Genomic DNA, 12,790 nt, shown 5'->3' on the forward strand with positions numbered 1-12,790 from the left:
TTGCAAGCTCAGACTTGATCTGCCTCAGTAAATTCCATCTGTTGGTGGAAACAGAGATTGAGAATAATAACAATTTGGAATTTTCATTTTGGAAAATAACCAAGGAAGACAACCTGGGATGAGGAAAAAAAACTGCTGAGCCACATGGAGAGTTTTAGAGAGGTCAAAAACTGTTCATTTTCTCTGCATTTAATCAACATAGAAAGCCTCAGAGTCACATGATATTGGAGCCAGGAGGAATCTTTGAGAGATGAAATAGTCCAATTTTTTTATTTTACAGATGAGGGAATGAATCCAAGCGAAATAAAGGGACTTGCCTTAGGTCACACAGCTTGCAGAGCTAAGAATAAAATGTGTGTCCTCTGAAGCTTACTCTAATGCTATTTATTTTTCTTCATCTAGCTAACCTAAACCCTTGGGTAATTGTTAATCTAGGCTAGTCTATGAAAATATGGAATAACACAATACCTATGAGATGCTGAGTTCCTTCATGGCCATGTGGATGGCCATGAAGATAGAAGGGAACACCACTACCTTTACCTTCATATTTTCCAGTCCCCAAACCCTCTTAAACAATACTCCTTGTAGGGCAGTAATGCTCTCCTGGCTACCCTCAGAATCTAGGCAACTTAAAACCATTACTTCTGATGTGAACTCCTCACAGGTACAGTCAGGTCTGCTATAATGCTTGTCTTGAAAACACAAATTTGTTCCAATGTGATTGATATATTAGGAAACAACATATGAGTATAATGGAAATTTGCCTTGGCCTATGTGAGATCTTATGAGCAAGAAACACGAGGTGAAAGCAGAAAATCATCCAGCCAGCTGAACTGAGGCGCCTGGGAATACACAAAATGCACACACACACTCTCCTCAGATATCTACCAGCTACCTCAGTTTACTGTGTATGTTGAGTTGTGCCCATCCACATCTGGTGTTAAAATTTTTCCTCTGATTTTAGATAACTTACCTTCCTACCGCTGTACAATGGATTACAAGCTGCAACCCTTCCAATGCCTACTCCCTCAAACAAATTTCAAATCTTTTTTTTTAAGGTAAAGTGACGTATTTATTGTATTATTTATTAATTTCCTTTTCTTTTTCAACTTGAAAGCAGTCATTGTTTATTAACTGACCAGATTATAAAAATAATCATGGGAGGCACCATAGTTCATCCTTCTAAGAAGCCTGTTGATCCAGTCTCCTGTTGCCAGCAGCTCTGCCTTCTACACAATGCAATGCCTTTCTCTCCATTCCACCTTATGAAGAAGATAATTTGAAAGACCACAGGAAGGCGTTTGCATTTTCCAACAGTATGGGTCTCATGAATCAGATCCTCCATGCAGATGATTTCCTATTTACCAAGAGATCGAGCAGTCGAAGTGTTACCTGTTGGGACAGTCACCTTCTTGTTGATCTTGCTATAACTGCGCTTGTAGATCAATTCTTTTACTGATTTGTTTCAGGTATCCCATACAGTATATGGCTCCACAGTCCTCAGCATGTTAACTGAGCCTTACTGAGCTTAACAAAGGTGCCATTGAGGAGCTGAAAAAGGTAAAGAAGATGGAACACCTTTCAGATCTTTGGGCTCACACCGTTGATACCCTGATCCTGAAGACAAATGCTCATTTGGGTTCTAGAGTTACACAGAAGTTACCCACTTTTCTTGCCATCTTTGCCAGTCAAATCTCACTTCTGTACATCTGCCTATTTTCCTTATTATGGTGCTTAGCTTTTTCATAGATAAGCTTCCTCCTTGCCTTTTGAAGCATCTTTTGGGCAAACTTCTTTCTCAGGTGCATGATCTTCAGCTCTGCAAAATTCCTTTGCTTTTTCTTGATGGTATCTGGCATAGCAGAAACCTTTTTTCCCTTCTCTTCTATACCCTCCATGATTCCAGCCAGAAAAGAGGTTACTTATAAATTTCTTAACCATTTAACATGTGTAAAACTGTGCTACCATTTTTATTAGGTTCTTATATCTTTTTTTTTTAATGTGTCACTGGTGAGGTTTTGGAGTGTTGTCTCCCTGAGAGCATCTTTTCCCATAAGCCCTGTGGGTTTTATTGCACTATTATTGTGCATAGCATGGTGATTTTTATGAAGTCTTGTGTCATATTATAGCAGAACTGTATTAAGAGTGTGGGTTAAACCCTTAAAAGACTAATCTTGGATCTAACAGCTGTGGGTGCGCGCGCACACACACACACACACACACACAGAGAGACACACACAGCCTTGTTTAAATACAGTTGACCCTTGAACAGTGTAAGGGTTAGGGGCGCTGACCTTCTGCACAGTAAAAAAAAACCTGAGTATAATTTATAGTTGGCTCTCCTTATTGGCAGTTCCTCTATATCCACTGTTCCATATCCATGGATTCAACCAATCAATATTAGTACTGTAGTCTTTACTACTGAAAAAAAATCCGTGTATAAGTGGACCCGTGCAGTTCAAATCTGTGTTGTTCAAGGGTCAGCTGTTCTAGTAGGCAGGTATCCTGTCATATGAGTTTGTTTCTGGGCTGACAGGAGAATAAAGTATCCATTTCAGAGTCAGCCCACACTGGTTCTCAGTTGCAGGATATGGATCCCTTGTTCCCTCTGACTAACCTTGGATGGGATGGAGACCATTATCACTGGCCACCAGCAAAGACAAGCATTAAATCAGTTCACACATAAATGGATCAGGCTTACCAATGACCCACCCTCTTGGCATCTTAAGTGCTAGAAACAGTATAGGTCAAAGCATGTTCCATCGTGGCCTGCATCAGAATCACCCAGAAGACTGAACAGAAAGAAGATTCCTCGACCTCACTCCAGATCTTCCAAATCAGAACCTCTAGGACTTAAGGACTAAGGAATCAGGAATCAGCATTCTGACACTCAGTGATCCTCATACACCCTGAACTTTGGGAACTACTGGACTAGGATGTCTGGCTAAACAAGGCATACAAATGTAGAGCCAGGTTCCCAGGCACTTGATATACAGCCAAACTACTTTTTACCTAAAACAGCTGGCTTTTACTCTATTTTATATCATTATTGTCCAACTACAATGGCTTTTGTCCAGTCTTAGACCATTATTGTTGAGGATTTGTCATGGGTGCCACCTGTTAACCTGTTATGAGGAACTGGGGGTTGATAGAAAGAAAGGATAGTGCCAGAGAGGGGGTTGACATATTAGAGAGTGTTGTTCTGTAGCTTGTTCATTAAGTTCATATCCCATCTGCCTATCAAATTTTTTTTAGAACTTTGAATTAAATTTCTCTGGTGTGTTCTGAAGCAAAGACAGGACATCTGTAGCTTCCTAATGAATCATTTCTCTCTTCTATAATCTAGCCACTGATAAACTGGCACTAAGTTCTGTATTTGTGTACAAGATGGGTTGGGAACAAAACAGCAGTTAAAAATTGCAGAGCTATTATGAGTGCATTAAAGGAATATAATTATTTTTCTGGAGTACACAGCCATTATTATAATGTTCCATACAGTAATGCCTTGTAATCTTCCTCAAGCGTTAATGTGATGTTTAACATGTTTGACCTTGGAAAGTATTTTATTATGATTCAAGTCACAGGTAAAATAATGAAAGATCTTAACTCTCGCCTTAGCAGCCCCAAATAAATATTGTAAAATAACTCTAGTACTTAGTATGCTGAGAGGAAAAAAGCAAGTTCTATCTTCTAGTGTGTGCAAGAGGACACTGTAATAAAGAGGTGTTTCTGAAGAAATGATGCAAAGGGACATGAAAGTACAGAACTAAAATGGATTTGCTTTGTCTCTTGAAATTGTTGAAACAAGAACGACCAAGATGAAATTTATTATGCATGCTTTGTAAAATGGCACCAGGTATCACAGAATTAGCATGAGAATTACCTAAGTGCTAGAAACCTCCATTCCCAGAAGTTCTGTTGATGATTCATCTTGCCCACCCTTTTCTAAATAAGACTTGACTTGTTCAAGAATTGTCACTTTCTCATGGCATGACAAGTGTCAAGCTTGTATTTAAGAGTAAAATGCCATGATATCTACACTTACTTTCAATTAATGTCCAGAGAAAGAAAAAGAAAATATGGCAAAATATTAACTATTGTTGAATCTAAGAGGGTGGTATATGGTTGTTCACTAAACTATTCCAACAACTTTTCTGAATGGGGGAAATTTCTCAGAGTACAAATTTGGAGGGAAAAAAAAAGGAATGCACAATGTAGCCACTTAAGGTCAATGAAAATATTTATAGTCACTCCAGAAACCCTTGAAATCATACCCAAGCCTGTGAGTACGATTCAGTGTGTAATTCTGGTTTTATGACTTGGCATGGCACTCCTGTAAAATTATGACTGAAGAAGGAAGTGAAACTTGATAACTGCCCTACCTACTGTAATTCTTTTTTTTTTTTTTGCGGTACATGGGCCTCTCACTGCTGTGGCCTCTCCCGTTGCGGAGCACAGGCTCCGGACGTGCAAGCTCAGCGGCCATGGCTCACGGGCCCAGCCGCTCCGCGGCACATGGGTTCCTCCCGGACCGGGGCACGAACCCGTGTCCCCTGCATCGGCAGGCGGACTCTCATCCACTGCGCCACCAGGGAAGCCCTGTAATTCTTTTGATACTGAGTATATTCCCCTCCGGAATATGACTTGTGTAGTAAATGTTACAGTGGTTTTCTACTTCAGGCCCACGCTTATAAGATTATTTCTCTTTCTGTGGTTGACTAAAAACTGAGTTGTCATAATGTGGAGATCAAAATTAGTTTCTGTAAAGAACAGGTTTTACGTAAGTCTTCAAACCAGTTAGATTCTAAACTAGGAAATGTTTATAAATAGACGGATCCATGAGTAAAAGTTCATTTATCAAAATAAATGACAAGGTGGATTTATTTATGGAGTAAAATCATGGAATCAAGATTTTCTCCTAGAAGAGTCATAGGTGTTTTTATGTTGTGTATGTTTATATTTGTTTCTACATGTTGTGTATGTTTCCATTTCAGGAACTTGAAGCAACTAGTTAATCTCAAATTCTCTTCTCCTCTCTCCCTGGCACCATCTGTCTTCTCCAAGCCTTAGTACTTCTATCTCAGACTCTCATACTTGAAATGTGGCTCTGGGCAAAAGACCATATCTCATCTGCAGAATGAGGCGGAGGGCTAATGTACCTCACAATCCTCCTGGATCCCACAACAGTTCAGCCTCATTTTCATTTGCCAATTAATTGTGTTGTTTACTCTCCTCACTCCCTGGGAACCCACCAGGCTCATGATCTCTCCAACCAATAATTTAAATCCCCCCTTCTCTGAAACAGGAACAAGGAGGTTCTCTCTCTCTCTCACTCTCTCTCTCTCCCCTCTCTTCTCCTCTCTCCCCTACCAGTTTCCATTTCCATAGGTCCAACAAATGACCACTTCCTGAGTTTCTAAACTTAGCTCTTAGGCTACCTGACCTATTAATCCTTTCACAGCTGGCTCCCCTCTGCACCTGCTGGACCCATTATAGTTCTACATTCCATGTAAACCAAAAGATTCTTAAAACATGCTTGGTAAATGCTGGTTTCCCGTCTCCTAGGAATGCAAGTTCACAACAGGTGATATGCCTAATGGGGTCAGCTGGACCTAGTTATATTCTCTACTGAATTCCTAAGGTATAGCCCCGAGACTTCCCGGTTACCAAATGTTTCCATCTACCTCACCATGAGCAGCTGGTTCCAGATGCACCGTTAAAGTTATGACCAGACATAGAAACACCTGTGCATAGTTTCCTAAAGCACCTTCAGGATGACAGGTATTGTGTATGCTTGTCTGCTACTGCTATTATTAAAAGTACTTCATATTGACTAAGCTGTTGTTGAGGATGAAGTGGATTAAGATTTATGGAGTCTGAGTGGTAAACACGTGACATACGGCTCTGCGGGCAGGCTGGGTGGTGTGCAGTTTTATTCAGCACCACACCTCAAGTGCTCATCAGGGCAGCCTGCGTTAAGGGCATTTTCTAAGCAGCAGAAAGGCAATTCAGATGTTTGAATGACTCATCCGATTGACCTTCCACCACAGCCCAACTATCCTCAGGGGATGGGCAGGCTGACAGCAAAATGCCACAGGGAAACACACTGGAGGGGAAGCAAGGGAACCACAGATGCCCACAACTGGGTAGATGAATCACTGGGTCCCTCTGTGCCTTTGTTAACCTGTGAAGTTCACGGACAACAGCACCTGCCTCCTACTTGCCTTGGGAGGTTGTTTTGAGGACTGCAGGCAATGCTGGCCAAGTGCTTAGAACTCTAGAAGATACTAGAATTCAGACGAATGGAATGCCAAGTCACAGTAGACACATTGAACCCTAGGTCCTTCCCTACATCAACAGAGGCATGTCATTTATGTCATTTGTTAATGCAAATGTCTTTACATTTTGATCAAATTAATAACTAAAGAGCCACTAGATACCCAAGCACTCAACTACGCTGTGATGTGACTGACCCTCTGGTGGAGTCCTAGAGGTGGGGGAAGAGAGAAAGCAAGGGCCCTTGAGATGTGCATGCTGGAGAGTGTAATCTTACGAACTACCTCTGTTCAGAGTGGAAGAGCACCAATGAATAGATACAGCAGATTCCGTCCTATTTCGGCAGAGACATTTGATGAAAGCCTGTTGAACTGGGCCAGGAGCAGTGTGCATCCACCAGCCATTCTCTGTAGATTTGACTTGTGGATCTTACCAGCACTCAAGTGGAGGGACAGCAGCACTGAGGGCAAAAAGCACACTCAAGTGTGATCTCTGATAGATCTCACTTCTCCAGAGGATATGTAGAATAAACCACAAATCATAAAACCCAGCCTATGGGAAGATACCAAGAACAAGAGAAGGGGCATCATCCTTAGACTCAGACAACCCACAGCCCCTGAAAAGATTTCCTGCAGGAATCAGGAAAAAATTTGGGAAGTTTATCTCCTCAGAAGAATGCAAAGTAACTGACCTCTTTAAAAGAGATTCAGGGCTTCCCTGGTGGTGCAGTGGTTAAGAATCCGCCTGCCAATGCAGGGGACACGGGTTTGAGCCCTGATCCGGGAAGATCCCACATGCTGCAGAGCAGCTAAGCTCGCGAGCCACAACTACTGAGCCCGTGTGCCACAACTACTGAAGCCTGCATGCCTAGTGCCCGTGCTCTGCAACAAGAGAAGCCACCACAATGAGAAGCCCACACACCCCAAGAAGAGTAGCCCCCGCTTGCCACAACTAGAGAAAGCCTGCGTGCAGCAACAAAGACCCAACACAGCCAAAAATAAAACAAATAAAATAAATTAATTTTAAAAAATAAAATAAAACAGATTCAGAAAAGCACAGGATGGATTGAGATGAAAAGACAATAGAATGAAAGAGAACTGGAGGTGGGTGAATGAAGTCTGAGATAGTGGAACTAAAATCCATAATGGAAACAATAAAGAACAGAATTGGCAATGCAGCATCACCTTTCTCAAGGGTAGTTCATCAACATGTATTAATATTCTTAAATATGTACATGGTCTTTTACTTAACAAGTGTATTTCTAAAACATTTAATCCAAGGAAATAATAGTACAAATTTACAAAGATGGAAGTATAAGATGTTAATGAGGGCTTTTTTTTTTTTTTTTTTTTGCGGCACACGGGCCTCTCACTGTTGTGGCCTCTCCTGTTGCGGAGCACAGGCTCCGGACGCGCAGGCTCAGCGGCCATGGCTCTCGGGCCCAGCCGCTCCACGGCATGTGGGATCTTCCCGGACCGGGGCACGAACCCGTGTCCCCTGCATCAGCAGGCGGACTCTCAACCACTGCGCCACTAGGGAAGCCTTAATGAGGGCTTTTATCATAGAAAAATGTGTCCACCAATGGAGAATTACTTAACTACATTATGGTATTGATATATCACAATATTAAAGTGAACACAGCATTAATAGTTTTAAAATTCTTTTTCATATTCTTTTCCATTATGGTTTATTACAGGATATTGAATATAGTTCCCTGTGCTATACAGTAAAACCTTGCTTTTTATCTATTTTATATATAGTAGTTTGTCTCTGTTAATCCCAAACGCCTAATTTTTCCCTGCCCCACTCCCTCTTCCCTTTGGTAACTATAAATTTGTTTCCTATGTCTGTCAGTCTGTTTCTGCTTTGTAAATAAGTTCATCTGTATCATATTTTAGATTCCACACATAAGTGATATCATATATTTGTCTTCTCTGACTTACTTCACTTAGTATGGTGATCTCTAGGTCCAGGGTACACTTGAACAATACTACTCTTAGATCCAGACAAGAAGTACCTCTGCCCTGGGCTTCATGCTTTAGCTTTGCTCTGCACACCACAAACCCTGCAGATCATAAGCACAGACACACACACACAAACATCAGAGAGCATGCCTGCCACTTAGAATCTGACCGTTAGCACTGGCCCAGCACAACCTCTAACCCTAAACATCGGGTCCTGTTCAGACCCCGGGGAATACTTCCCCTGGCTTACCCTATAACCTCAAAACAAAAGGCAACTGCATCAAAATGCCATGAAGATTTGCAGGTTGCTCCACTGCCAACATTGAAGGCCAGTGTCTTCTTAGAATTCAGGGCAGATCTGAGCGGCAAAAGTTCGTAGGTTAGAAAAAACACAAATTTGTTAGCTTGTCAAATCCGTCTCAGAGAGCTTGAAGGCAATAACTTCCTCTATAGTGAAGTATGTCCCCACAGTGCCAAGCCTTCTTTTTTTCCTTTGTTTTCCAATTCACAGTTCTGGAGGAACTTAATATTGTATTCACAACAGTCACATACAGTAGCAGAGCAACACTTTGTAACACTAAACAAGTAGTTTTACCCTTTAATTTATATTGTCTCTCAGACCCCAAACCACCTCCTATATTTTGTTGTGTGAAGCCATTACTGGGACTCTGCAAACTACCTTCCTACTTTCTGCCAAAAGGGAAGACGGCAGGAAGGCTGCAAGGCCAGAGGAGGCAGGGACTTGCTCCTCTCTCTGTGTGTTGGGTGTTCCTGGCTGCATCACCTCCACGACAGCCCTTCAGTGTGGCAGCGACAGCTGGTTCATGTCCTGCTTTTTGTGGCAGTCCCAGAAACAGCACCACAGCATCCACTAGCCAAGACAACTCTCCCCGTTCAAAGTCTCCACCCCAGTTGTGCAGTGCCCTCCTCCCAGCTTCTAGTTTCTTCTTTGTTCTCCCAGCCCTGGGCTGGTGGCTTCTACAGCTACGAACTTCATGTTACTTTCATGACTCCTTTTCAGTATTTTAGTCTGAGGATACCTGTTTATCAATTCCTTAAGTTTTTGCTTCCTAACTGGACCTTACTGATACAATAGGTCTGAATGGAGTAAGCATGAAGCATAACAATAATTCTTCACAGTGCAATTAGATGGGCGTTGAGTGCTGGAATTGTGACTGGCTTTATTTTTATAAACTTATTTAATAAGATTTAATTAAATTTTGAACAAATTAAAGTACTATTTTATTTAAATACTTTGAGATTAAATTTTTTTGTATTTATGAATTATGATTTGTTCTGGGCTTTTTACTTTTAATAATAATCTTGAATATTTTAGAAGAAAAAACACCTTACTTTAAAAACATGATATATGAGTCAGGATTCGAGTGAGAGATTTATTTCAAGGAACGGATTCTTGTGATTGTAGGGACTGGCAAGTCTGAAATCTATAGGGCAGGCCACCAAATCTGGAACTCTTGGGCAGAATTGATGCTGCAGTCTTGAGGCAGAATTTCTTCTTATCTGTGAAACCTCAGGTTTTGCTCTTAAGGCCTTTCAATTAGTTGAATGAGACCCACTCACATTACTGAGGATAATCTTTACTTAAAGCCAACTGATTGCAGGTGTTAGCCACATCTACAAAATACCTCCACAGCAACACCTAGATTAGTGTGGTTGAATAACTGTCTAGTACAGCTGAGCCAAGCTGATACATAAAAATAACCATCATTTTTATACATTAAATATATATTTTTTTATAAAATAATATCTATAAAATACATAAATATATGTTTTATTTTATATTTTCACATTAATTTACATTTTTGTAAATATATTTAATGTTTAGATACCTTGAATACTGTTTGATTTAGAAATGAAAAAGACAAAAGTAGAGCCCAGAAAAAAAATTTGAAGTTGCAGAAACTTCATCTCTCTGTTCAAGTTCTGTACTTGAAGATAATAATTTTCTTGACCCTTTATTGTTTTTGATAAGTAACTAAATCTTTGTTAAACACAGAATTTGTAATATAATGTTCTGTTTGCTAACTTAGGATGATCATAGCCAGCTGAAGGCTGCTCATTCGCATTGTTTTCAAGTTTGGGACATTTAAGCAAACCACCTCTTTCCAAAATGGAAAATCTCGAATACCTTTGCTAAACATGCTCGGATTTGGCAATGTCCTTGAAATATGTTGCAACCAGGGTAGAAAAATGTTTATGGTCGTTGACATTTTATGACAAAGTGCTGCATAAGAACTTCATGATAACTTACTAATGTAAATATTTTCATTGATTATTATTATTCTTTGGCTAATTTGGTAGGCCAAAAATGATATATTGTTTTTATTTTAATTATTGGTGAAGCGATATCATTTCTCAAGTTTGTACTTAAATTAACACTATATATTATAAAGCATGAAATTATTTATAGTTTCTGACCAAACAATTCTACTTGTTAATTTATTCTGAAGAAACAGACCATACTAGGTATGAAAATATTTTTTTCTGGAGTTATTATAGCATTGGAAAACTAGAACCATCTGGAGTTATTATAGCATTGGAAAACTAGAACCAATGTTCAATGAGTGGAGACTTATTGTTTAATTATAACAAATTTATTTATCGACTTTATGCAGCCCCCCAAAATGGCTGCTATATTAAGTTTACATGCCATCATGGGTAACAGGGCAGGAGGAAGGGGTGAGGAGACTCATAAGTGTAAAAAATTTAAAAAACATTCAAGATACTAATTACTCATACACTTTGAGTATATTAAGATTTTTTTAATGCATTAAAAAGACCAGAAGAAAATTCATCAAAATGTTGATGTTGGTTATACTAAGGTCACAAGATCACAAGTATGAGTTTTCTTCATGGATGTGTGGATATGTATAACTGACTGACTTTGCTGTACAGCAGAAACGAACACAACATTTTAAATCAACTATACTCCAATTAAAAAAAAAGAATGAACTGACTCACTTTGTTATACAGCAGAAACTAACACAACATTGTAAAGCAATTATACTGCAATAAAGATGTTAAAAAAAAAGAATGTATATATATGTATAACTGAATCACTTTGCTGTATGGCAATAATTAACACAACATTGTAAATCAACTACAATTTAAAAACCTGCAAAAAAATTTTTTTCTATAAAAGGGTTATATAACTATTTCCCTGCAAAGACAAGTGAAAAAAGAAAAGAATTCCACACATTCCACTAAAACTTTTGAGCTCATTAAAAATCTTTATTATTCAGAGCTAAATGAAATATTCAACTTTTCACTTTCTTTAAATCACCTCACTTTATGAGTTACTGTGAAGGTGGAAACCATCTGAAGACTCCATCAAGTTTTTCAAGTTTTCCTTTGTCACCTCCAAATGTCTTTTTGTAGTGGATTGTTCTTTCCTATTGTCTTAAAGAAATACCCTGCCTATTTTCCAAAAGTAAGCCTTCCAATTGTGTCCTTGGTTTGAATTCTTTCCTGCCCTCAAAGCTTTGCCCCATCCATCATGGCCTCTCTCCTGTGTATTTGCCTCTTCTTTCATTGGATCATTCCCTGGGCCTAGTGCAAAATCAAAGTGTGGAGTTCCTTATTCAATATTACTAAGAGCAGCAGCAGCAGTAGATCCTTAAGCCAATCATGGGGCCCTTCTGAGCACAGGGCCCTGTGTAACTGCACAGTTCATGTGCCCATGAAGCCAGCCCTTCCTGACAGACTCTCTCCTACTTTGTTTTCTATCTCAGTGAATGGCACCATCATTTACCTAATTTCCCTGGTTATCAATCTGACTCTTCCTCTCCTTCATCCCTCACACCTAATAAATCACCAAGTCCTGAAATCTCCCGCTTACGTATCTCTCAAATTTGTCCACACCTCTTTATCCCCAATGCCAATCTCCCTAATTCAGGCTCTCATCACCCCTCACCTAGAAGACTGCTTTAGCCTTTACCACTCCCACTGCCTCCTAACTCACTCATCCACCAAGATGGCCAGGAGAATCATCTCATCATGATGCAAATCTCATCATGATTCTCCCCCCACCTCCCTTGATGACAACACCTCAATGACACCCCTTGTTTGGCGGATAAAGTTCAAACACCTTAACATGGCTCATGAGGCCCTTTCTGATGTGGTCACTGCTTACTTTTCAAGTCTCAACTCTCTTTCCCTCCTGGAGGCCATTCTTTCTCCTCCATCCTTACGTGTTATAAGACCCTCAGGCATCCAGCTAGGCTTCATAACAAACTCAGGACAGGTCACACAGGCAGGCCTCATGAGGAAAAACTGGGAATAGCTGTAGAGCTGGGCCTGAATCCTGCCACATGCACAGGCGGCCTCTGCAGCAGAACCCCCCATCTCCCCCATCCTGGTGGGGCCGTATGGTGGGGCAGTACAGTGCAGTGGCTAAAAGCAGGACCCCGGGAACCAGACTGCCAAGGAACTTCATGCTGTTCTGCCTCCGTTTCTCGTCTGTCAAAATGACAGTAATAAAAGTATCTACCTTAAATCAAGGATTAAGCGAGTTGATATACATAAAACAC

The 12,790-nt window shown here is 40.3% G+C and overlaps 1 pseudogene; it reads right to left on the reverse strand.

The window, feature by feature from the left end:
* Positions 1-1,130: 1,130 nt before the first annotated feature.
* On the reverse strand, positions 1,131-1,898 carry LOC114892078 (annotated as a pseudogene).
* Between the last annotated feature and the right edge of the window lie 10,892 nt (positions 1,899-12,790).

The sequence above is a fragment of the Monodon monoceros genome, unplaced genomic scaffold, assembly GCF_005190385.1.
Source record: "Monodon monoceros isolate NGI ecotype Baffin Bay Population unplaced genomic scaffold, NGI_Narwhal_1 Super_Scaffold_12, whole genome shotgun sequence".
NCBI lineage: Eukaryota > Metazoa > Chordata > Mammalia > Artiodactyla > Monodontidae > Monodon > Monodon monoceros.